Source organism: Micromys minutus (genome assembly GCF_963924665.1).
Source record: "Micromys minutus genome assembly, chromosome: 3".
Lineage (NCBI taxonomy): Eukaryota > Metazoa > Chordata > Mammalia > Rodentia > Muridae > Micromys > Micromys minutus.
Window position 1 is genome coordinate 87399758 of NC_137972.1, and position 27724 is coordinate 87427481.

Consider the following 27724-nt stretch of genomic DNA (forward strand, 5'->3'; position numbering starts at 1 on the left):
GTTCCTTTACCTGGTTATTTGTGCTTTCCTTTAGCTCTTTATGTAAATTTTGTGTTTGCTTTTTTTTTTATGTGTGTGTGTGTGTGTGTGTGTGTGTGTGTGTGTGTGTGTGTGTGTGTGTGTTTCCTCTTTAAGGGCTTCAACTTGTATATGTGTATTCTCCAGGCTTTTTTGTACTTCCTTAAGTATGTTATTTATGTGCTTCTTGAAGCCTTCCATTATCATCATGAAGTATTATTTTAAGTCTAAATCTTGTTTTTCTGGTGAGTCAGGATAGCCACTATTTGCTGTTTTGGGAGAGCTGATGTTGCCAGGTTGTCTTGGTTTTTGTTTCTTGGATTCTTGAACTTACCTCTTGCCATCTTGTTACTGGTGATACTAGGTGACCTTGTTGTCTCTGACTGGAGCTTGTCTCTCCCATGGATCTGTGGGCTGTGAGCTCCTGAGGGAGATTGCTCCTGTGTGTTTGGTTATCTGCTTGGTTGTGAGTTCCAATGGAGGTAGGCTGGCTCTGGGTTTGGTCCTGAACCGTTTGTTCCCAGAAAGCAGAGAGCTACCTGTGCCCTGAGAATTCCCAGGGGTCTCTCCCTGGATAGTCAGTGGAGAGGAAGTGTGGACTCACCTGTAGGCTCAGGAGTGAGAACAATCCTTTGGCTCGTCTGGGTGTCCAGCAATCTGTAACCAAATCTTCTTTAATTACTCTGATTTGCTTTATGTCTCCTTTTCTTCTAAATATTACAGTTTGTTTTAAAATTGTATGTACATATGTTAGTGTATATGTGAATGCATTGCACATGTGAGGCAGATATCTGGGTCAACCAGAAGAGAGTTTCAGTTGCCGTTGAACTAGAATTACAGGACAGTGTGGACCACCCAACATGGGTGCTCAGAACTGATTTTGAGCCCTCTGAAAGAAAACGCAGCACCTTCAACCACCAAACCATTTCCGAGTTCTGTCCTGTGAAATCAAATAAGATACTTCCCACTCACTAATTTGTTACTTCCTTATGTTCTAGCGTCTAATATGGTTTTAATTTTACTTAGTATATTCTAAATTCAGAGATTTCTGATGACTTATAATATTCTTTGTAACTGGTTAACTTTCCAATTCAGAACTCTGAACACTTTATCTTCTTTTGAAATTCCTTCTATTTTGTTAAAACAGCAATTTAAACTACCTCATCTGAGAATTCATCCATACCTGTTTCTATGTCAACCAATTCTATTTTTTGGCCCTTTGATAGTTAGATGAAGTCATGGCTATTCTTGAAACTTCTCACTGACTGTGGCGGTAGGGTCTGATATTGCTAGGTATTTGAAGACAAGGAATCTATTCCAGTCTTAACATCATTTGACCTTCTTTACATTTGCCTTTCCAGAAAAAAAAAAAAAAAAAAAAAAAAAAAAAAAAAAAAAACGGGCAGATCTCTTTCTCAGATCTTCTCACTCTCAGAACGGTACCACTAAATGTCTCCCATTTGATGGTTTATTGCAAGTTGCTTCTTGGAGTCTTACTGTATTTTCAGCACTAGAGAGCTGAGTTATCACAGGTCACATGTCTACAGTTGAAGCACTGTAGGGTCTCAGGGTGAATCTGGAAAGATTACTTTGTATCCCAAAACATATCTACCACTCTAGTGGTATTCGTTCTAGATAACTTATATACTGCCACCAGTAGACAACAGGTTGCTTTGAAGGCTTCATCTGTAGGCCCAGGCCTGGGGATTTCCAGGGTATTCATAATATTAGGTCTACAGAGACCCATGCTAAGATAGGTTACATCTGTGATTGATAGCCACAAAACTAATGAAGTCTCAGAGATGAAGTTAGACAGATACTGAAGATGCTTGTGATAAAGGCTGAAGCATGAGTCCTTCTTTCTAGGTCAAAGGTATCGGCTTGGTACCAGATGAGATCATGCTTGAGCTCTGGCCTAGAGACAGTTCTGCTGTCTGGGGTTGGGAATAGCCCACTGACCATCAAGTCTGATATCAAGTTGTGACATACCTCAGACTCAGCCAAAGTGTGCCTGAAGTCTTGGGAAGGGAAACTTAGAGCCACTTCAACACTGCCCATGTTGTGAGTTAAAACACGTGTCTATCCTGTCAAGGTATAGGTCTCTGCCCTATGAGGGAGACATACAGAATGGCATCTTAGGGCTCTGGCTTTAATAAAAACCTTTGCTTTCTGTCCGATAGCCTGACACTGATCTCTAGTGTGCTCCAGTTCTAGCTTCGCTCTTCTCCAGCTAGTAGTCTTACTGCACACAGGGCCATTGGAGACCGAGTGAAGGCTGGGGGAAGGACTATCATATCTAGCTCGAGACTGCATTTCTAGTGGCTCAGTTCACAGGCACTGTCCTCAGGGCAGACCTTGGGAGGATTTGTGTAGCAATTGTTTGCAGACTGGGGTGGGCCTAGTGCTGGGGTCCATATGTAAGGCTTAGGCTTAGATACTTTCCCCATTCTCTAAAGTAGGTATAGTAGGTAAAGTAGATATGTATCTCAGTGCTTCATGGATTAGCAAAAAACAATACTGTCAACTCCTTCCTGACTCCTTCACTGTATCCTTTTTATTGTGCTAAAACCAGATACTGTAGTCTCACACCTGGCTATTTTGAATAGAGATGGGTATATAAATATCTGTCCAACAAGGTGTTCCTGGGAGATGATTACTGAAAGACTTTCTCAGCCTATGTCTTGCTCAGTCCTCTGCTTTTGAAATAATTCTTTTCACGTTTCTGTATGCCTTAGCTACTTCTATATCACTGTGATAAAATACCAATACAGAAGGAACTTATAAAAGGAATGGTTTATTTTAGCTTTTGATTCCTGGGGGATAAAAGTGAAGAGTTCATTACTATAAAAGCAGACCAGCATGGCAGAGGCAGACATGAACATTCACATCTTAAACCATAAGCAGGACACAGAGAGAAAACTGGGGATGGTGAGAGGCTTGTAAGCCTCACAGCCTGCCCATATACCAGACTTCCTCCAACAAGGCCACACAATCCGAGCTAACTGAAAACTAAGTACCAAAATTTAGAGCCTATTAGGAACTTTCAATTTTATATCGCCACACCGTAGTTGTACAGAAAAAAATTGATCTTCTTGGACTATATCAATATTATTAATTTATTAATAGAAGCCTTAGTATCTATTTAATGGATATTTGTTGTAGCATATGGTATACTTATACCGTTTTGATTTGGATGCCATTCTGTGGCCTGAAAGGCACTTTAGCCTGCCTTGTTTCTTGAAAAATCACTTTAATAGTAATCAAAATCAAGTAGATGTAGCCACTGGAACTAGGTTCCAGAATTGTGCATTTTAATTAGTTGTGTTTTTTGGTAACTGTCTTTGTCTGTTGAAAAGAGATGTGTCCTTGATGAGGGCTGAGGACTCCACTTGTCAGTGTTTGTCTTTGAAAAAACTTTCTTTCTATGTATGCTGCAAAGATTACACATGATGATTGGTAAACTTTTTCTTTTGGTGTGTGTGTGTGTGTGTGTGTGTGTGTGTGTGTGTGTGTGTGTGTTTGTGATTGGTTGTTTTATTTTACTTTTTTGTCTCTCTAATCATGGCAATCATGAGGGCGATCACTGCATGGAAATCAAATATAAATTAAGTTTTTGACTTTGGACAAATTAAAAGTCATTCCCCTAGACACTCAATCCTTATCAGCTATCCTTCTCAATAGACAATGTATTTCTCTTCCTTTTGTCATGTCAGAGAGACTTCTCTTACAGCCTTGGTGGAGTCAGTGTGGCTCTGGTTCCTATTGTCATCACTGCTATTGTCCCTAGAGGCACAACACTTCCCTTTATTACATATTGTTCAGGCCAGAGTCAGTGGATCTAGAGCATTGAAACCTCTGCCGACAAAGCCACGTTCCTCTATTTTCTTATGGAACACTTGACGAATCATAAAGAACAATAGACCATCAAGAGAGAATGCAGAGAACGTTGCCTCTACGTATCTCCATTCCCAGAAGAGGGTGTTAACACGTACAGAAGTGTTAGACCTCTACTGTGAGAAATCCCAGTGACACATGTTGCTGCCACTCACTCAGTCCTGGCTTAAGTCATTTGCATTCTTACAAGGCAAAGAGTCTCAAGTACAAGATGTATTCCCATATCTTTGAGTGTTAAGGCATATGAAGCACTGGAGGGGAAGCTATCATAGGAATAGAATGGCTGTCGCCCACCCCCACTAAAAAATGTTATAGTGTGGAGGACTGAAATCATATGTAGAATGCTGATTTAATGACATGTAGATAAGCCTATCAACTTGAAAATGGCTGTCTAATCCATAACGTGGACATAATCAATACCAAAAGTACTTATTATTCATGGAATGTGATTTTTGTTTATTTGGTATTTCTTGTTATGCTTTGTGGTGCTTTTTTATTCTAAAAAATCTTATATTTTTAACCATCCTGATGGGGGAGACACTTTGATTTAGAATTCTAATCACTATGCCTTAATAAATTTAGAAGCCGGAATATTATCTAGATCTTACTCTAAGTATTTACAATTGGACAATCATTGCTATTGCAAGCCTGTCAAATGGGCGTTAATGATCACTGAGCCTGGGCAGGGTTTTCTCTAAAAGATTATGACACATGGGGTGGGACACCATTCAAAGTCCACTCCCATTATTTCTATATTCCATTTGAGACTCATTTGGGTAATACATTAATAAACCACAACTCAATCACATCTTTGAAAAGTTCATAATCTTGACTTTGTCATTGTTGGGATTATTTTATAGTGAAAGATCTAATACACAGGTTCAGCAAACCTTCCAAACATTGTCTACAGGCTTTAGTATTTTTAAAGTTCCATCTACTGCATCTATATTTTGCATCAGGAACATTATTTTAGAGTTCAGAAATTATACTAAAAAGCAATTGGTGTCCTTATGACACTAGGACCTATGCCAGATAAAGCACTTTGTTGCCATGGAGATCAGTAAATAGTTCTTGTCTGAGACACTAGTTCCCAATATCAATATGGGTGGGAGAAAGAGCTTCTCAACAGACCGTTTTCTCTACACTATAAATACAGTAGCATCCTACTAAAGGGCAATTAGAAATTCTCACTTATTTAGCCTTAAGGAAAAATACCCTATCATTTTTAGAACAATGAGGCATCAAGTCAGCTACACAATAAATTGAAATTGTATTTGTGTGTAATATTAATTATACTTATGGTCTGTCATGTAAGTTTTGTTGCAAGCACAGCTTTTTTTAGTGGTGTTTCATTTGGTTTGTTAAAATGGTTTATGGAAATTTATGTATGCATTACAGATAAAATATGTATTTGTGAGCATTATCGTACAAATTTAGCACATTGAATCGAGCTCTTCAAAACCTCCTTTGGTTTATGGATACATTATTCTGAATAGCTGTCATGATCCTAAGTATTTTAAGTTTCATCTTGTGGCCAAGGTGTTCACTTTTTCTAAAGTCTAATAATAAATAACATATTGGCATTGTTGTAATCAGCTCTAAGATTTACAGGATGTTATACAAAGTGAAAAGTATCATTATCATCAATAATTTTATATCTCTGCTTGGTATGAGGATATTAAGAAGGAAGAATGTACTGCATTTTCCCACAGGTACATAGATAATATGTTCATGATTGGGTACAACGCACACCAATAAATATCCATAAGGAAATCCATTATCTTAAATTTATATCTCAAAAAATAAAATAAATTTGTCTCTTTAAGTGAAGTTAGATCACTTGGGGTTATAATGTCACCTGTCCCCAAGAATGAAAGGCAATCTAACAAAAACATCAATGCTAAGCATAGAAAACCTGTCCTTAAATTGTTGGTCAGGATCCTAAGAAACTTTCAAAAACCACTTAGGATATTGCTTTTGCCCTTTGTTGCCTTCAAGAGCTTGAAGGTAAGACTCTATTAATGAAGATGCCTGAGGCACAGAGCTTGGCAAACTTGGAGGAACTGAGCCAAAATCCTTTTTCTGGAGCAATGCTTTTCAAAGTATCCAAAGGTGATGTGTAAGGTGAAAGGGAAGAAAACATACAACCCAGCAAACCACACCAGTGACCATACTGTCAAGATATCACCAAAAGTGGAAACACATATTTTTGGGATAACTGATACCTAGTTGTCTTTGTTGTAGTTGCTAACTTGACACAAAATAGAGTCATCTAAAAAAAAAAAAAAGGACAGTACATCAAAAAAAAAAAAAAAAAAAAAAGCCTCCAAAAGATGGGTCTGGAAGAAAACTTGTGTGGAATTGTCTTAATTAGTGGTTGGTATGGAAGGGTACAACCTACTGGGGCTGGTGTCACACTGAGTAAACCATGAGGAGAAGCCAGGAAGCAGTGTTTGTCCATGGCTTCTGCTTCAGTTCCTGCCTCTGGGCTCCTGAATTGAGTCCCTTCCTGACTTCCTTTGAGGATGGACGTAGAAGATGAAATAAATGCTTTCCTCCTCAAGTTGTTTTCGTAAAGGTTTCATCCCAGGGACAGAAACTCTAAGACAATCAATTGGATTCAAGGCCTGCTCAACATGAGAGAATTCATTTCTTATATCGTACATGTAGCAAACTTAGCCATAGCTGATGAGGTCATAGACCTGAAAGGACGATCTGCTAATGCCCTAAACCAGTACACGTTCTAATACCACAAGCAAGGTTTACAGAGTTGCCCTTATGTATACAGTGTGGTGTAGCTCTCACCATTCTTCAAAGAAACTTAATTTTACAGCAGATGTCAACTACTACAGAAATCCATGAGTGGTCAAAATGTAGAGAACAGCTGGTGGTGAGGTTCCCAAGCCAAGTTAATGCATCTAAAACACACTCCATGTACCCAAGGCTCAGAAAATATGTAAGACAGAGAAGAAAGAGAGTGACAGCCATAGGACAAAGGTATCTACAGTCTGCTAGTGTTTTCTTCATATCACAAGGAAGGTACTGCCATGACATTTCAACAGGAATGCATCTAAACGAGACTCTCACAATGATAATACCACTTGGCATGCTAACACAGGAGAAAAATCTCATAAGATCCCATTCCTGGATGATTATCTACAGGGAATTAATTAATGGCTTCTACAAAAGGGGGAATTTATTTTTTAAGGACAAACCCTGACAGGTAATCCAAGCTCAAGTAGTCATGTATATTATATATAATATTAATAATTGTTCAACCTAAAACCCTGGTATAAATGGCTGAAGTGATTAATATACCAAAGTGGTTCTGTCTATCAGATTGTCTGAGCATCTCAGTCCCTACATGTTACAGAGTATGGACAGCATACCCTGCTCTCTAACTTGCCAACCCAGAGGTTGGGCTGCCCTTCCCCCAGATGCTTTTCCCTATATAATCCCTATATAACTATTTGGATACCTGCCCCCATTTGTATCTTTGTCCTCTTGGCTGCTCCAATTCTTCTCCCTCTCTTCCTTCCTCTTCCCTTCTTCCACAGTCTGATCATGTCCACTCTGACTGCTCCCAAATGTCTCTGCCTCTGCTCTGTCACATATCTCTATTAAAGTTTTCCTCTATAGTATCTAGGAGCAGTCATGTTTTTTCCTTTCCTTTTATTTCTTTTTAAACTCAATAATATTCTAAAAATATATTACATAATATTATAATTACATATAATTACAATGTATTATACAGCGCAAGATATTTTATTTATAATATATTATATTTATAGATATTCTATAGTACAATTATAAATTAACTGAGTATGTAAATATGTGTTTATATAATCATTTAATTTATTGATATATTTAATATAGTAATTTATACTTATAATCATTTAATATATTACATATTAAATATAAATATATATAATATAGTATGTGTAATATATAATAACATTGTATGCATACACACACACACACACACACACACACACACACACACACACACATTTTGCAGAACACCAAGGTTTGGTTCTCAACACCCACTTGGTCTTATTGTTTAGCGGTTCTGATAATTTTTCTTGTCTCCACCAGCACTGAGCACAAACACACACACACACACACACACACACATACACCTGTACACATGTGTGTATATCTAAAAAGAATAGTTAGAAAAAGTCACAATAATTTGAGTGGAAGTTGGGAGGCACAGGAGGAATTCATGGGGCAGAAGATGAGTGAGAATGATGCAAATATGGCATTTGTATGAAATTCTTATGCAATGTACATGTTGATATAGATAGGTCATAGGTAAATAGATGGACAGACGGACAGATGGGAGTATGACACTAATGGTGTTGTGTCTTTGGAAACACCCTTCTCCACTGCAGTATAAGGACAGGAGCCCACTTGGCAAATGATGACTTTAATCTACCACGGTGTCAAGAATTTGGGATTTAGTTCTGTGATAACATTTTTAACTTTATTTTGATTTTCAAAAAAGTCAGCTGAATCAAATAGTAATTAGGTAAAACTCTCTGGCTACCACTATGATACTAAAAGGGTTATTTATTTATTTATTTATTTATTTGTTTGTTTGCTTGCTTATCTATCTATCTATCTATCTATCTATCTATCTATCTATCTATCTATCTATCTATTTATTTATTTATTTATTTGTGTTACCAGAAATGCTTTACTCCAAACTGACTCCAGCTCCAGATATATACTTACAAAAGCAGTTACAAAGGCAGTATGCAAATTCCCTATCTGCTAGGTGGAGGTGTCACCCCCCTGGGTGAAGTCTATATCCTGAGGTAGCCTAAAGCAGGAACAGGAACAGGTGTGGAGTAGGCTTGTGACTGGGTATTAGTATTACAAAGGAAGGTGTGCTTTCCCAAAGTCGAGGCATGCAAGCGGACAGTTCAGCTAACCCTTAGCAGATGGGGGTTGGGCAACATTTTCCCCCAAATTATATTTTTTAATTAGGGATCTGGCTTAGGCACCCATGGATGTCAGCACTTGAAAAGCCCATGACAAGCACCCCCATGGGTTTTCCGTCTCTGGCCACCTAATTTATTCACATTCCATTGAGCTTGAGCTGGAGGGTTGCTTACTGTTAGTCTATCAGCTGACAGCTGGGCTTGTCTTTTTCCCAAGCAACATAAGGAAGGGTACACACCAAGGCTGCTTTAAGGGCTAATATGCCCAGAGCTGATACTAGCCCAGTCTTATGAGCCTCTTGAACCACAACGAGTTGTTCCTGTAACGGTACAGAGTTAATTCAAATTTAACACTCTCAATCGAATGCATATCCAATTAAATGAATGACCTCAAATTAACATAAGTGGAGAGGCCTCAGCCACTTCTCCCACGGAGCAGCTGTGGCAATGAGGTAGGGAGGGGCAATCTCAAAAAAGCGCAGTTACAAAAGCAGCTGCTGAGACAGCTCTAATGACGGCTGTCTCCTGGTACAGGGAAGAATCAGCTGATTCTCTCCAGTTCGCTCCACAGGAGCAGGTGCAGATCCTGAGATCCTCGTCACCATTGCAAGGTCTTCACTCCATGCCCCCAGCAGCTTCTCTGATGACAGTCCTGTTGAGAACAACTGAAACTATTCCCTCATTAATATCAATAGTACTACACCCCGGGTTTCACAGGGTGGACACAGTGCTCAGGGACCCAGACAGGTGATTCCTGAGGAAAGACACAAACAGGGCCTCGGGCCCTAGTCAAAACAGTGTCTGGTCTCCACCAGAAGTGGGAGGCAAGGTCTTTCCATCTCACCATTCCCTGCCGAGCTGGCCATGCTCTCCAATGTTGACCAGCCACAGAATGGCCTTCAGAATTTACAGTTCAAATTTTTTAAATATATAAAATTAAGGATAAATGCGCATGAGGGGAGATATGCTTCCCCATTTTTGTTTTAAACAAATACATCTTTATGGTGCCATGCGTATGTTCAATGATTGCTTGTTCTTGAGGATTATAAGGCATTCCAGTCTTATGGATTATACCATAATCTGAACAGAATTGTTCAAACCCTTTACTGGAACAGGCAGGACCATTATCTGTTTTAGTTTTCTTGGGAACATTCATACATGTAAAAGCTTGCAAGCAGTGATTTTTGACATTATTTAATTTCTCACAACTATGTGCAGATGCATATAGCGTTCTGGAATAAGTATCAATTGAAACATGCAAAAAAAATGTAACTTCCCAAAAGAAGAGACATGTGTAACATCCATTTGCCAAATGTCATTGGGAGTCAGTTCCCTAGGATTGACTCTCAAATTAGGATCAGAAATGATTTCTGCATACATGGGACAATGAGTGACTATCTGTAGAGCTTTATCCTTCATAATTTTACAATGAAATTTTAAGGATCCTGCATTTAAATGAAATTTAGTCTGCATCCTAATAGCTTTATCTATATTAGATTCTTCTATAACCAATGCAAGAGGGCAAGTGTACACATCTGCAAATCGATTTCCCCTTGAAAGAGGTTCTGGAAAGGCGTTGAGCTCTTATGTGCCCTACAAATATAGGAAGATTTCTTTGCCAAATCAAAGTCTGTAATTTCAATAACTGATCAAAAACTGCTGACACAGTGCAATATAAGCGGCAGTTTCTAAAGGTGACAAAATTTGAGCAACATAGACACTACCAGTATAAATATTCAGGGCTTCTTCAGGAAACCTCTGCAAAGCAATTGCACAGACATAATTTCAGCCATCAGTTAAATTCAGATTTAACTGCTACTTGGTAGGTTTCATGAATCTCTTCAGATACCACAGAAGCAAAGCCATTAGAGGATCCATCTGTAAAACTAACCTAACATGGGGAAGAGGGACAGAGGAAACCACCTTAGGAAACACAATGGGATGCTTTTAAAAAACGGAGCAAATTTCAGGATAATGATTATCAAGTTCACTAATAGTACTGCATAAAAGTGCAGACCAATCTGTATGGGTTTGCGCTAAAAATCAAGCTTACTCTTTAGTATAAGGTGTAAGGAAAACTTCTGGCTCTTTCCCAAAGGTCTGCACTGTTATTTTTTGTGTTTTAAGAATTAAATTAATAACAGTTTGGGGATAAGAAACAATTTTCAAAGGTGAGGCTAGTAAATACACCCATAAGATGAGTCTTTGCTGTCAAATTACTCTTGTTGGAGTATGATCAGATGAAATGCCAATAATTGTAAAGGCATTGAACAATCTATACATTTCAAATGAGCTCTTTCCAATGCTTTTTGGACGTTTTGCAAGCAATCTTTGGCTTCAGTAGCAAGTTGTCTATCAGAGATGGGATTAGCGTTACTCTTAAGAACATCAGAGGACACAATGTCTGGAGAAAAGACACTTTTAGCTGCTTCTCTAGTTAAAGCAGTAGCAACTAGAAAGCCTGAAAAGGTATTAATATTTAAATAAATATTTTAATTTTCTAAAATTAGAAATATGAGTAATATCTACTTGCCATTATGGGTTAGGTACAAATCCTCAAGGGTTAACACCATCATGTGGTATAAGAAACTGAGGACATTTAGGACAAATCTTTATAATTTGACATGTACATTCTCTAGAAATATCAAATTGTTGTCTCAGTCCATTACTATTTTGATGGTAAAAAATGAGATTATAATCTGCCTGATATACAAATCTGCTGTGGCATTGCCTTTACTACATGATCCAGGCAACCTAGTATCTCTTAAATATCTTATAAAATAGGGGACACTACATTCTCTCAAATTATGTTGTATTTGTATAAACAATTGCAAAACTCAAGAAGTAGCAATATCTAAAAATGGAACAATTTCAAGCAATTGCAAACCATAAGCTCTATATTGGCTATCAGTATATAAATTTAAAGTTTGACTAATTTTTTAACATTTAATAATAGTGGCTACAGCACATAATCTAATAATCTATGCTGCAGCAGGTGGAAACTCAAGAGAATGAACACGTGATCTAATTGTATATACTGCTTTCCCATAGATGAACCCTCTAAAAATACAACAATTGCATGATCTATGGGCTGCATGCAGAAATTTACAGAAATAAAAGCATGTATAGAGAAAAGAACCTTAACAACTTGTCTTTCGGGTAATGATTTATCAATTTTGCCTGAAAAGCTAGCACATGGAATAAGCCAAACATCAGTATTTAGCAATAACCAATTTAATTGCTGCTCAGAATAAGGAACAAATATTTCATCAGGTTGAATCAGGTTGAGAAATTCCTTAAAAAAAAAAAAAAAACCTTCAGGATTCTATCATACAGTTCTCTATTAACATAGCAAAGGATGTTAAAACTTTACTTAAAGAAGAAAAAAGATGAATTCACTGTTTTGGGTGTAAGGCAAAAGTACAGACAGCCAACAGTTGATCACAATCTATATGTTGTTAACTAATTGCTTTCTCTATATTTTCTGCAAAACCTTTCACCTCTCAGTTAACTGCACAGAGGAGTAGGATTTGCATCTCTTGAGAACAATAGACAGAGCTTACGGTGAGGTTCTAGTCAAATAACATCTGATGGTTTTTGAAAGTCACATTAAATAACTAAATTATCTTTATGAATTTTCTGTGTCACAATCTGACTAGGATGACTGGTAATCCAATTATTTGGGTCCTTTTTTGGAGCAACAACCACTCCCCAGAATTATAAAGCTCATTATAAAGCAAAAACTCTGGCTAACAAAGCATCTACAACAGTAAACACTGAGGATTCTAAGTCCAACTTCCCACCACCGAGGCAGCAGCAAAATAATAAAAGACCACCAGCCATTTCCTGAAGTTAAACTTTTCAAAGACACACATCACCTCAAGGGCTCTTCAAAGTTACAATCAGACGAGCCAAATGCAAACTCTTTACAATCATGAGGATACAAAGGAATAGTATAGAAAGAATCTTTTAAATGATAAAATTTTTGGAATAGCAGCTGAAGCAGTAAACCAGGCTGTAATGTTCTCATAAGTTTCTCAGGCTTATCAACCCTTTGCAAAGCTGCAAGAATCTCTATCTGCTTGATGTTTTTTCTTAGTTACAAATATGTGAGTTAAAATTCTGAGCCTGTGATTAAACTGCAAACTGCAGTCAATGGAACACCAGTAGTTTTACTATAATTTTTAAGTTTCTTTTGTAACATTAAAGCACAACCACAATTTTGGAAAAGCAAAACCAATTTTTAACAATGCAAATGATCTATTCTTTATAAAATCAATAGCAAGTTCACTACTTCCATGCCAAAGTTTGGCTGCAAGTTCTTATATATAAATGCATAATGAAGCACCTTTTAATACCTCATTATTTTAAGCTGTATCTTTTAAGTCTGTTTTCTAGAACAAGAATTACATAAAGTATTATCCCAAGTTTGAGGTATTTATAGAAAACTGTTTCCCTAGGTTGACTCATGCCACATGACTCCATCCAAGTTACTAGTTCTAGACAAACTTTTGTTACCAATGTTACAAATTTTTAATCATAGCCAATTGATTATAAACCAATAACCTACTACTAAGACATTCAGAGCATATTTATACCTTTTAAAACCAGTCAAAAACAAACATGAGGTGACCACATGTCTTATATATTAAACCAGATAAAATTCTCACTTTTTCTAGCTGTAATTTCAAGAAATGAGCACCTTGTCACCTGCTGAGCTCAATAAGCAGTCAGAGATTTTTTTTTTTCTAGGAAAAACAGCCATCAGCTCTAAACCGAAGCTGCTGGCACCTTTACAGGTGGCCTGTTAGCAGGTCCCAGCTGAGCTGACTTTGGGTGCAGGGCTCTGAAGACCTGCTTTTATTTTTACCTTTATCATTGCCCTTTTAGACACGAGTTCAAACTAAATCAAGAGGTGAGCAACCTGAGCAACCAACAGACAACGTTTTAACCATTTTTCTTTTGAACATGAAACACAAGCAACACAAATTGACACACGTGGACAGCTTGGCGCCAAGGGACAAACAACACACAGGAGAGAAGAGAACTAGATATGCTAAACAAACCCTGATATCCTTCCTAAGGAGCCCAGAACCAGAACTAGACATTTCTCCAGTGGGAGCTAGAGAGGCAGGACGTCTCCTGACCGCCTGTTCCCGCTAGAAGAACTCTGGAACTGTTTACACTAGTTTTCCTTCTCTGTTGCCATAATATCTCAGACAAGGGAGAGGCCTGTTTTTCTGAGACCCATTTTCTTTCTCTCTTCTCCAATTAACCTACCTCTAATCTGTTTACAAAGACTTAAAAACACCTATGAGAAATATCTTTGTTCCTCTAAATCTTTAGCACAGCACATACACAAAACCTTTTTACCATTACCTTACCTCTTTTTGTGCTTTTGCTTAAGCACAAATCACTAGTTGATCCACCAACTGTGGATCCCATTTCCAATCCACCCCAATCTCCTTATTTGCTGGCCAGCTTCTTCCATGGGGTGAACCCTTCATGACGTTCCTTCTTTCCCAGATCTCAGTGAGGACCTCCATTTATGGTGTCTGCACCACAAACAACTACTCCAAGTCTAGTGAAGGCCTGAGGATTTGAAAAAAGGACACAACTCAATTATTTGTGTTACCAGAAAATGGGGTATTTTATTTTTAAAAACTGATCACAAGGCCTGGAAAGATGGCTCAGCAGTTAAGCATATGTATTAGTCTTGCAGAGGACTGGTATTTGAGACCCTGTAGCCACATGATCCTTCATTTTGAAAGGTTCTAACACTCTTCTGGCCCCCAACACATGATGTAATAATGTACGTGCACACAAAACACTCATATACATGGAAAATCCTTTAACGTACTGAGCACAAACAAAAAAGCTAATTTTGAGTTCATTATCAATTATACTAAAAACAAACTTTAATCTTAGAAGCTAAATTACCCTTCCTCCCCTTCCTAGTCATTCTCTTCCCGTATGACCGTGAAGTCTGAATCTTAATACATTTATTAGCAAAGGCAACAAACCAGGCTGCAAACATTTTCTAGCACCACTTCTCACACTACCTCCCTTTAAAGACTTAACTCCACTAACATATTCTCCAGGATATTTCCAGTTCCAAATGAGAACAGTTCATCGAGAGACCACCACTAATGGCGCATGCTTGTTGCTTGACTGTTTCATGAGCTCTAGAGTCCGTGTTTTCTTTTCCTTCAGCATGCATGGCTCCACGAGTATTCATTTAGAAAGCTGTCATTAGGTTCCCATCATTCTCATTGTCCCCAGAGAGGAGACTTCTGCTCTGGCCTCTCTAGATCCCTAGAGCTAAATGCTTCATGTCTCCTCTCAGCTTCCTCTTTGGCTTATGTTTATTCCCATAAGCCATACGAGGCCTACTGTAATTTTCCTACCTTACTAAGATTAGACTTGGCTCCTATGCCTGCAAAACAAAACAAAACAACAAACAAATCAAACAAACAAAACCAAAAACTCAAATTAGCATTAGCATACAAACACCATTAGGCTAACACATTATATCTACCCCTTTTATCCAGTTAAAAAGGTTCTTTTCTCTCAGATATGAATTGAATATTGTGTGGCTCAGAAAAAAAATATTTTCTCTCTCTTCTCTCTCTGCCCCCCTTCCCGTGTGTGTGTGTGTGTGTGTGTGTGTGTGTGTGTGTGTGTGTGTGCGCGTGTGTGTGTGTCCTTTTTTATTAAATATATGTCACTTCCCTTCTTTTCCTCTTTTGTTCTAGTTTGCTTTAAATAAAATTATCTCATGAAACTTCAGGGAAAAATGCAAATCTTTTTCGTCAAATTTACTTACTCTTCTTTCTGTGTTCCTATATTAGTATGGAGCCATCTAGCTGGTCTGTGGACCTCTTAATTAGATTCTCTTTTATGTCAGTTTCACATACACTAAGCTTAGGTCTGATATACAATACACACACACACACACACACACACACATATATACATATATATGTATATATATACATATATATACATATTACTATTTTAAGACAAGGTCTCACTGTGTAGTTCTGGCTGTCCGTGGAACTTACTATATAGATCAACCTAATTGTGAACCTACACATGTCTGTTTGTGTTTGCCTTCCAAGTGATGAGATCAACCTTAGGCCTAATTTTACCTCTCTATAGATCTAACTCTTTCTGTTGCTTCCGGGAACTTGCTGTGGTTATGTTCGTATTCTTTACCTCAGCAAATTTACTTCTTCATGATTTGTTTGCCTACCTCTTCAGTTTGTTCTCTATTCCTTTCCTGAAAGACCCGCTGCTATACTCAGATTAAACTGTTCCTATTCTCAAGGTCTATTGTCGATTTTCCCTCTTAAAAGCTTTTTCTCTGTCTGTCTCTGTCTCACTCTCTCATGTATGTTGAGTGATAATGTGCATAGGCATATGTGTGTACCAGTGGTTATACCTATATGTGCATGTGCAGAGAACATGTGGTAGCTCATTCTACCAACTCTTTCGTTTACTCCATTGAGACACTTTGAGTTGAATTTGCATCTAGCAAGACCCAGAGATTTCTCAGAATCCATCATCATCCTCAGCAGTACTCAGGTTGTAGGTACGTGCACATTCATGCCCAGGTTTTTAATAGGAATGATGGGTAGCTGAATTCAGGTGCTTGTGTTTTCATAGCAGTAGTCCTACTGAGACATCTCCCCAGCCAACTTTCTTTATCTTCCTTTCACTGACCCAGTGAAGTTCAGGGAAGGTTAGGAAATCTTCGAATCCCTTTAGATAGTGGTAATTATTTTTCTTTACTCTATAACATCCTCAGGAATGATACATGTAAGCTTGTGCTTGTTAGGTCATGAGTGTGTATCATTCAGTGTGCATGACACTCCAGGAGGGAAAGGTGTGTGTCATTGTATTGTTATATACGCTAACATGAAAAAGCTGGGATAGTATGCTTGTAGAGATGAAGTGTGATTTGGGAATTAGAAGGAACTGAATGTATCACTGAAGTTGATGGATACATGGGTGGATAACTACCTCAAGCAAAGTAAGAAAGGTTCCAGTTAATCTGATCAGCTGATATCAACTCAAAGTACCTACCATGTTGTGCAACATATAAAACATGTTTGTTTTCCCACCATTTTGTTTCTCACCCCACCTTTAGAGATAGCCTTGGCAGTTTGATTCACAAGTAACTTTCCCATCTTTTTGGATTCCCCTTAGAGAGAAAAGGCTAGGGCAGTCAGCATCTGCTTCCCTTTGGTCAGCTGGCAATAGTCTCCTGTAAGGTCTAGCATCCCTCATTTTAATTGTCTGCTCTGTGCTTCAACTAACAGCAATCTTTTAAATGAAAATCAGACCCCTTTTAGCTTAAGTATATGTATTGCTTTATTAGAGTGGTTTACAGGCTGTGTTCCAGCTAGTCCAATTATGGCTGTCTTCAAGACAAGGTTTGGTATTTGTTCAGTCAGTCCTTGATGCTAGATATTTCAGCTAGTCTTCACTATGTTAGAATCCTGAAGAAATGGGTTGTAATACAGGTAAAGCAGTGCCTTAGCAGCAGGTTATATGAAATTGTCAGTGAGAATAAAAGCAAGTAGTTAAAAACAAAGGCTTTCTTCTTCAGTGTCCCATCATCAAGTGTGACCCAGATTTAGGGTAGGTCTACCCACCTCAATTGATCCATTTAAGAAAAGTAGCTTGTAGATTTGCCTAGAGACTTGGATTTTAATTCATTCCATATATAGTCATGTGGATAAACAATTTTAGTCATTACAAGCTCAAAAACCACTTGATTGAGGACACCATTGAGACGTCTGTGAGATCACATTTTTTATAGGCTCACCTGTTACATGGTCTAAGATACGCTACAGTTATGTTTTATAGTGGTTGTTTCAATGAATATTTCTGAATGGATACATGAATTTTAAAAAAAGAAAGACAGATTGGAAAATGTATTATGTTTTAGGTGAATGTGAAAATAGTTGGGAGCATCAAAGGTAAATGTTAGAAGGGATTGCATTGGCAGAATCTTGAACAGGCTTTAGATACACAATAAGAAATGTGTACTTTTGAAATTGATAAGCAGAAATTATTTTGTTAAAGTCTGATTTTGTCCTATTTTTTGCCTGAATAAATAATTGATTTATGCACTGGCTGGTTTTGTGTGTCATCTTGACACAAGCTGGAGTTATCACAGAGAAAGGCGCCTCAGTTGAGGAAATGCCTCCATGAGATTCAGCTGTAAGGCATTTTCTCAACTAGTGATCAAGGGGGGAGGGCCCAGCCCATTGTGGGTGGTGCCATCCCTGGGCTGGTAGACCTGGGTTCTATAAGAAAGCAAGCTGAGCAATCCAGGGGAAGCAAGCCAGTAAGTGACATCCCTCCATGACCTCTGCATCAGCTCCTGCTTCCTGACCTGCTTGAGTTCCAGTCCTGACTTCCTCTGGTGATGAACAGCAATGTGGAAGTGTAAGCTGAATAAACCCTTTCCTCCCCAACTTGATTCTTGGTCATGATGTTTGGCACAGGAATAGAAACCCTGACTAAGACAATTTATATGTATACAGCTAGAATAAGAGAGCCATTGATTTGATAGCAAGCAAGGGGATATGATCAAAGAGTTTCTGGAAAGAAAGGGGAAGGCAAATTATGTTATTATATTTTAATTTAAAAATAAAAAAATTGATGTTTTTTTGCTGGAAGAAGCTGTAATTAGGCAGATCAATTAAGAAGAAATACAACTTTCTGGAAAATTCATATGAGAAACATGCAAACAAGATTTTCTTAAATTAGACCCATAATACAATATTCTGGTCAGATACTAAATTTAATAAGAATTTGGGCTTCCCAAAGTAAGGTAGAGCACAGAACTTTGGTTTAGTCAAGTTCTTGAGGAATTCTGACACTCATGTAATGTCAAGAACCAAGAAGCAGGAAAAAGCAGTGAAAATATAGTTATGATTTGGCTTAATAATAACACAGCAGAGAAGTCTATACTGATGAGGAATCCATAATAACTTTCAAGCTGTTATATCCAGCAACGTGTTCATACCATGGCTAAGATGGGGAAGGGGAGATTGTTTGGCAGCTTTAATGTTGTATTTTCCTCACTTACTGGTGTCTAGACTCAATGAAGTCGGTCCTACTTGCTCTTGGAAAAGTTAAAGCCAGAATTGTTCGTTATATGAAATAAGACAGATTGTGGCCAATCTTGGGTTTTTCTAATTTCTACTTTTCTATTTTAGTATCTTAAACATAAAAGCAACAGATAATGTGACACTTTAGACTATATCTCTGTCTGTCTGTCTTCAAGATGTGCTTTTTATATGTTTCATAGTGAACTTGTGTTACATTTGAAAGAAAATGCAAAATTCCATATAGTATCTAGTTTTTTCCCCCTGAATTCTATTTAGTGATTTGTCCTTTTTTGTCTGATTCGTTACAGTTTAGTAACGTATTAACAGTAAACTTTGAATAAGAGCAACTGTGACAGTGTTTGCCCCTTAACCAAGTTTGAAAAAGCACTGTCCACACGGTGCTGATATTTGCTAATCTTCAGTAGTATTACTGATTCCTTAAAAGTGTGCTGCGGTTTTAATATTAGTTTGACCTTTGCTTAATGCCAGGTTAATAGTAGTATTTCCTGGGATTTGGACTTAAATATGAAATGTACCACAGGAAGTGAAATTAAATAAGAAAGTGGCCCATCTTACTAAACCTGTATCCAGTACTCCTATAAAGAACTTTTAATATACTTTTATAAAAAATACCGAACTGCCTCTTTTGTGAAACATTCTGGAATGGTTGGGACAGCACAGATGTGGCTGAGACACAGTGATAACCAGTCTGGATCCTATCCTCCTAGCACTTAACCTTATCAGCTTGCCAGACTCTTCATCCCCGAAATGTCAGGAGGACTTGTCGGCAAACACCCTTCCTGGTTCTCCTGCTCTCTGACTCTCAGTACCATCAGCTACGGCTCTCTGTAGCTTTTTAAGTAGAAGTTTGACTTACCCCTGGAACATCTGCTCTAGTTTGTAACATATATTGCAGAGCCCTTGACCTGCATCTTACTACAGGAAGCAGATGTTCCACCAGATTCTACTCCTTTTTCTAAAGGACCGTCCAGTACACTCATGCCATAAGTAGTGTCAATTTGACTGAAAAATATGCTAGATTTGTTAATGGCACCTTTAGGTTACTTCTTAATCAAGACTGTAAATACCACTAATGATTTAATTTAGAGTCATTTTAGCACTAGAAGTTATATAAGCAGCCCTTCGGCATATTTATTTTTTATAAATATTGTCAAATAAAAAGTATTCTTGCCGAAGGCATCATACTTTCTTCAAACACACCTTTAAAAATAATATTGTGATGCACAGATTTCTATGTTAATGGATGAAACATCATGTCTTCATTTCTCCCAGTGAATGGATACCTCACTACTGATCATTATATTTGTATGTATCATTTATCCCAAATTTGCTTACAAAATTCACATTAGATTTTATTTCATTATTCAAATGTTCATGTAATTCTTTATTTGTTTTACAATTCCTGACTGTAGCAGAGAGTTTGGGCCATAATCTGGCCTTGTGGTTTTCATCAGTAACCTTGCAATTTAGTGACAGGTGGCAGGAGAAAGGGGAGAAGTTAAAACCCAGCGTCAGCTAAATGACAAGTTTGAGACCAACCAAGTCTAAACCAAACTGAACAACATATAAATCATTGTAAATTCAAAACTTAGAGTCATAAAAATGATAACATTTCTTCAATTCAATTTACTGTAAGCTAAAAAATTGTCTATCAGATACCTAAGCTATATACCTGTCAACTCTCTACCATCTGTATATTATTATTTTATATATGAAAATATAAACATGGTATTTCTCCATCACATATATTTATCATAAATTTATTTTAAAGATGTATTCCTCTATGGTTAGTCATTATCCCAATATCAACATTTGAACCCTTGAAGAGAAGGGTGTTAAGCCACATCCATGCACACATTTACTAGACTGGTGGACTTGTGTTCTCTGCCTGGCCGAGTTTGCTTGCCAATCTTCTGATGATGTGGGGAATGCATAGAGAAACGGTTACCTCAAGATATAGAGCAAATGTTACTTGAGGTAGCTGGTGATCATCTGTTGTCCCACAGTTATCAGGTAGCATGCAATAGTCACCAAGCAAAGGCAAATTTAGTAACAGAATACAGCTGTACATGAGACATCTCCTTAGGCCCACCACGTGGATCAGTTGCTAGGGTCACATGCTAACCACATCTTCGTTCTTTCATGCCTTCATCTTGTTTCTCTGTAGCTAATCAGGCAAATGTCATCGAGCAAATTGGGCTGCCTAATGCTGTTCCTTGCTCCTGTCTGTGGCTTCACATTTTAGTCACAACAATATGCTTTCAGCATCTAGTTATCAAATATTGATATTGTCCCCCAAATAACTTAATTTTTAAAAGTATTATGGTATGTTTATGTATATATTTATGTTTATATATGTGTGCAAGTACATATGATAAGTTTATATAGGTATACAGGCCATCACAGACATATGAAAGTCAAAGTCAACATTTTTAACAACTTTATTTTAAAAAACAGAGATAAATGTACAGATTTTTAAAAGCACTTTGCATAAAACTATATAAATATATTTTTGTCAGTACTTAATTTTTTTAAAGGTTTGATAGTATGCATTGAAATCTTACTAGTTACAATGAGCATAAAGTGCATGTAAAACAAAACATAACATGGAAATAGTCAAAGTTTTCTTGGTGTGTATAGATTAAACAAAATGATTTTTAAATACCAAGAGTTGCCAAAGTCTACATTCTTAGGTTGTGAATTATTAATTATTTAAGGTCTAGGTGTACTATACTCTGAAAGGGTGCTATACACTTTTTTTCTAAGGACTGAGGCTTCCACTTTTTGGCCTTTCTCTCTCTCTCTCTCTCTCTCTCTCTCTCTCTCTCTCTCTCTCTTTCTTTTTCTTTCTTTTTTTTTGACTTTCATATGGTCAGTGAGTTGTTTCTTGGGTATTCAGAGCTTTCTGGGGTTAGTATCCAATTATTAGTAACTGTATATTATGTCTGTCCTTTTGTGACTCACTCAGGATGATATTTTCTATATTTATCCATTTTCCTAGGAGTTTCATAAAGTCGTTGTTTCTAATAGCTCCATTGTGTAAATATACCATGATTTTTGTATCCATTTATCTACTGAAGGACATCTGGGTTCTTTCCAGCTTTTGGCTATTATAAATGGGTCTACTATGAACATGGTGGTGCATGTGTCCTTATTACATGTTGGAGCATCTATAACTGGGTCCAGGTATTACTATGTTCAATTTTCTGAGGAACTGCCAGACTGATTTTCAGCATGGTTTTATCAGCTCACAACCCCACCAACAATGGAGGAGTGTTTTTCTTTCTCTGCATCCTCGCCAGCATCTGCTGTCATCTGAGTTTTTGATCTTAGCCATTCTGAGTGGTGTGAGGTGGAATCTCAGGGTTGTTTTAATTTGATTCCCTGATAACTAAGGATGTCGAACATTTCCTGAGTTGCTTCTCTGCCATTCGATATTTCTCAGTTGAGAATTCATTTTTTTAGCTCTGTACCCCATTTTTAATAGGATTGTTTGATTCTGTGCAGTCTAACTTATTGAGTTCTTTGTATATATTGGATATTAGACTTCTATCAGATGTGGGATTGGTAAAGATCCTTTTCCAGTCTGTTAGCTGCAATTTTGTTTTCTTGACAGTGTCCTTATCCTTACAGAAACTTTCCAATCTCATTAAGTCAAAGGACATTTTTATGATACATTATTTTTTATCATAGCTTAACGATTGAATGATTGATTGATTTTTACTCAAACTCTATTGGCTAACTCATATAGAAAAACTGATTTGCCATTTAAGCTTGTATCTTTATAAAAAAAATTAACTACCTGCAGAAGTATTCTGGGAGGTGCCATGGGTTTGTTCCTCTGCTTGCGATCTGTTTTGTCTCACTCATGTCTCTGTCTGTGCCTGTCTTTTTTATCTCCAGCTACTCTTTTTAGTCAGCCTGTGTACGCTGGGGTCCCTTGAATGTCCACTTAAACTGTTCTGCTCCTAGAGAGCTGCGTCTGTGAGGTTTGTTTTTGAAAGATTAGGTACTCACGGTGAGGAATATGAAAAATATACAGCAGCCTGAGCAACAAATTATCCATGTGTGTTGAACTCATGAAAGCATAAAATGCCTACCTGTGGCTGCTTATGTTCAGTACCTTTTACATGTGTGGCTAAAAAGTCTACCTTGGTAGAGATGCTTGGACAAAGAATAGTTACTCGACCTTCTCAAGGTCAGATTGTTTGGAAACATTCCAAGCTTGGTGTTTCTAAATGGAGCTCTGGGATTCTTTCCACTACTTCATTCCCAACATCTCTATTCTGGGACTACTATCAGGAGTGCCTGAACACGTCTTTGGGAATCTCTATCACTCACTTAAGAACATTGTAAGGTGCTTTGATTACAAAAGCAAGAGAGAGTTGGAAGCTTTGATAAGCAGGCAACTAGGGATATTGCTGTCTAACAAGAAGGGCAGGGCAGAAGGACTTAGAAAACATCTTTCCCTTCTCAAAAGCAGCCTTTCGTCTCATGAGAGGCTCTGCCAGAGCCTGAAAAATACAGTTGCAGATGCTCACAGCCAAATATTGCATTGAGCACAGGGACCCCAATGGAGGAGTCAGGAAAGGACTGAAGGAGCTGAAAGAGTTTGAAACCTCATAGGAGGGACAACAATGTGAGCCAGCCAGATCCCCCAGAGACTAAACCACCAACCAAAGAGTACACAGCCACATATAAAGCAGATGATGACTTTGTCGGGCATCAATGGGAGGAGAAGCCCTTGGTCCTATGAGGGCTTGATGCTCCAGTGTAGGGGAATCCCAGGACACAGTGGTGGGAGTTGTTGGGTGGGTGGGGGAGCAACCTCATAGAAACAAGGGGTGGGGGATATGATAGGGTGACTGAGGAGGGGAAAACAGGAGAGGGAACAATATTTGAAATATACATAAATAAAATAGCCAAGAAAAAAATAGAGCAGTGTTCCAGAATTGCAAGGGGTTTCTCACAGCAGCATGAGATGAAAAGGGAAACATGTCCCTTGTTCCCAGACTCGTACAGACTGGTTTCATTCATTACGTTTCAGTGGTGAAAGAGAGATTCCATGATGTCCTCTGAGAAGTGTATGCAGCAGGTAGGATGCTGTGTATCAAGCCACACTGACTTAAACTGTCTGGAAGGTTGTTACCATCATGTGGGAGATTCTCTTGTTAAGGTAGGTACAACACCAGGTCACATTCTAGTCCTTTAGGGATTAGCATAAAGGACATTTCTGACTTTTGATTCCCTGTTTTAGGCCTAGTAAATCTGAATCTCCTGAGCAGAGTCCTGTGGTTTCTATAAACGTTCTCAAGGTTATTCTAAAGTGTGGCCAGTGAGATATGCTTACTTGTAACATCAACTGTCTTGGGTCGTCTAAGTTTGAAAGCATCCATCCACAGATTAGTGCATCTACTTCTGGGTGCATTTTCAATAGCTCATGGATTGTGTTCCCTGTTCCTTTGGATGGTGGCTGTATTCTGCCAAAGCCATCCTGTGTTAAGTAAACAGAATGAACGATGTCTCAAGAGCTGGATTCGGGTCCAGGTCACAGTGTAGGGAAGAAATCAGTGTCCATACTTGTTACTGTTTCCCAGTTGCTGTATCTGCTCTGCCCTTTCTTTCCTTCCTTAACACTTTCTGTTTCCATATTACCCCTCTTATCACATCATCTACACTTCTCAATCTGCCTGCTTTTATTCTGTTGACATTATGTGCTATGCATGTATCTATGTACATGTGTGTATGTATGTGGTATGTCTGTGTACATGTGTTTGTATGTATGTGGTATGCCTATGTACATATGCATGTGTATGTATTTATGGCTATATGTGGGCTGCCCTGGTGCCGTTTGTAATTTAATGCTAATTATTCTTCTCCAAGAAGGGCTGCTTAAGACAAGGAGTGAACCATGTACTCAGATGACTTCATTAGAACCTTCTCCCCATTTTAACTTGTAAAATAAAGGCTAGAGCTGGTGATTTGGCAGTGGGAGGGAAGGTGCAACTGAAGAGTTGGGGTGAAAGAGAGAAGAGGGAAGGGGAAGATGGAGAAAGAGGAAGTGGAAGGAAGATGGAGCTGAAGTATGTGGCCCAGAGAAACTGCAAATTATAGAGGATCTCATAGCTGGGAAATAGGGTAGTGTAGCGGTAGATCGGTCCAATCTAGGCTGTGCTTGTATTCATATTAATTGAGATGTTTTTTCTTTGCATGGGCTTATTTGAGTTGGAGAGGTTACTACAACAGATATATCTGTGCACATATTCATGTCTGTGTTTATGTGGCATGTCTGTGCATATGATATTCATGTGTGTGTGTGTATGTGTGTGTGTGTGTGTGTGTGTGTGTGTGTGTGTGTAGGTCAGATGTGTCATTGGTTGTTTTCTTCAGTCACTTTCTTCCTTTTTCCTTTATTCCTGAGAACTATAGAAGCACAGTTAGTGCAGTTACACATACCCATATCCGCCCTCAACTCTTCCTCATGCCCACATTTATTTTATCGTGTCTCTTTCCATCCTCATATCTGCTTTTTAAATTCTTCCTTCCCCAGTAACATTCTTAAAATTTTCTCCCAACAGTTATCAATTACCAGTAGCTCCTCATCTAGGGGTAGGGCACTGCACATTTCTGATAAACTAAATGCTAGGATTTTGTATAGTTTGAACTTGCACAGGTCTTATGACCACTATGAACTCATATGGGCTCTGTTGTGGCCAGGAAACAATAAAGCAAAGCAAAAGATGATCTCCTTATAGTCACACATGACTGACCTTTGGCTCTTACAATCTTTCTGCCTCTTTTCCCACAAGGATCTCTGATCTTTTGATGGAGAGTATGAAATAGATGTCACACTTTGGTCTGAGCATGCTATAGCCTACGTACCATTTTCCAGAGTACCTGTTTTATCTCATCCAGTGAGCTTCTTCTCTGTCTGCCTTCCTTTACTATTGTGTGTAGTGTGTCTGTGTACATGTTTGTGTGTGTGTGTCTGTGTTGCTCAGATATATCATTGACTGTTTTCTCCAGTCAGTCACTCTCCACCTTCATTCTTCTCGAGAATTCCTCACGGACATACAACTAGATGTAACCATGTATACCTCTGCCTCCTCTTCTGATTTAATCACATCTTTCTCCATTCCAACTTCAAACCTTCTTTTTCTGAATTCTTCTCTCACCGATAATTATCAACTGCTAATAGCTCTTTAGTAAAGGGTGGGTGATGGAAACAGTCTATGCCATCTCTGCCAAGATTATGGCTAACTTTAATTTATATAGGTCTTGTGCAGAGGTAACTGCAGCTGGTGTAAATTCATGAATGTTATAGCTAAAGTCCTGTACCAAAGAAAGAAGCATTTCACAGCACAACTCTCCATTCCTTATCTGACTTTTATATTATTCTGATGTTTCCTGAGCCTTGGATATTGGGAGATTGATATAGATATCTGACTGATGTTGAGAACTCAGTGTCATATTCTTAGTTGTTTGACCAATTATATAAGGTCTACAGAAGAATTTTTTTTTTTAACCTATGGGTCAAGACCCCAACAGAGCTTGCTCATCAGATATCCTGAATATCAACTATCCTGAATATCAGACATTTATCATATAATTCATAAAGTTGCAAAATGATAGTTACGAATCAGCAATGAAATAGTTTTATGGTTCAGGTCACAACAGCATGAGGAACTGTATAAAAGGGTCTCAGAATTAGAGAGGTTGAGAATCACTGCACTTGTAACTTGCCCAGGGCAAAAAGAAGTGTCTCTGACCAAGATTGAGGGCAACCCAAGTCTATGGGTATAAACAAATACCATAAAACAATTTTACAGCATGTTCCCTTCACAAAATAGCAATTGCTGCTTTTACCCTAGAACTTATGAACTCTCTAACTCTTGGTTTGAGAAGGATTACAGTACCAGAAATTCTGTCCTGTGGAGAAGGACAATCAGAAATGTAGTTACCCCCTAATGATGATGCATTATATTAGATAATTGGTGCATGTTGCCTGGCTGGCCAGTATTGCAGCATGCAGGGTCCAGTGCTGAGTATGACCATTGTCTTTCTTTCATGCAGCCTACATAACATCTATTGGCACCATGAATCTCAGCAGGCAAGGATTAAGTTTCCTGGATGGCTTTACATTGATTTCTCTATGTCCTGTGGCTAAAGTGTGTGGTATATTCAAGCAATGGGTTCGTCCATGTAGTTATGACGGTAACCAGGGGCAAAACGGTTTTTCCCATGTCATTATGACCGTAACCTGTGCCATTTGTAGACCCCGAGTCCTCCCTGCCAATAGTTTGTAGGAACACATTCTGTTCTTTAAGCTGTAGTTTCATCGAATCACCCATGCACTTTGGGAGTAACATTGTCTACCTATGAGAATTCCATTTAAAAATAGTTGTATTTTGAAAGGAGCTTAATAACTAGTAGATTTCCATAAGGCTTTTTCACAGACTCATACTTCTTGTTAGGCTACTCATTACTTACCCATTTCCCATCACACTTTGGACTTATTGGCAGGACTGGCTGGCCGGCCATGGGGTGTAGTGATCCACTATTGTCTGCCACCACCTTCTAGCACTGGGGATACAGACATTCATGTTGCATCTGGTTTTCACATGTCTACCCTGGATCTGAACTGAGGTCTGTGTGCTTACACAGCAAGTTTTTTTTTTTTTTTTTTTGGACCAACTGGCCTCTCTTCCATATCTAATT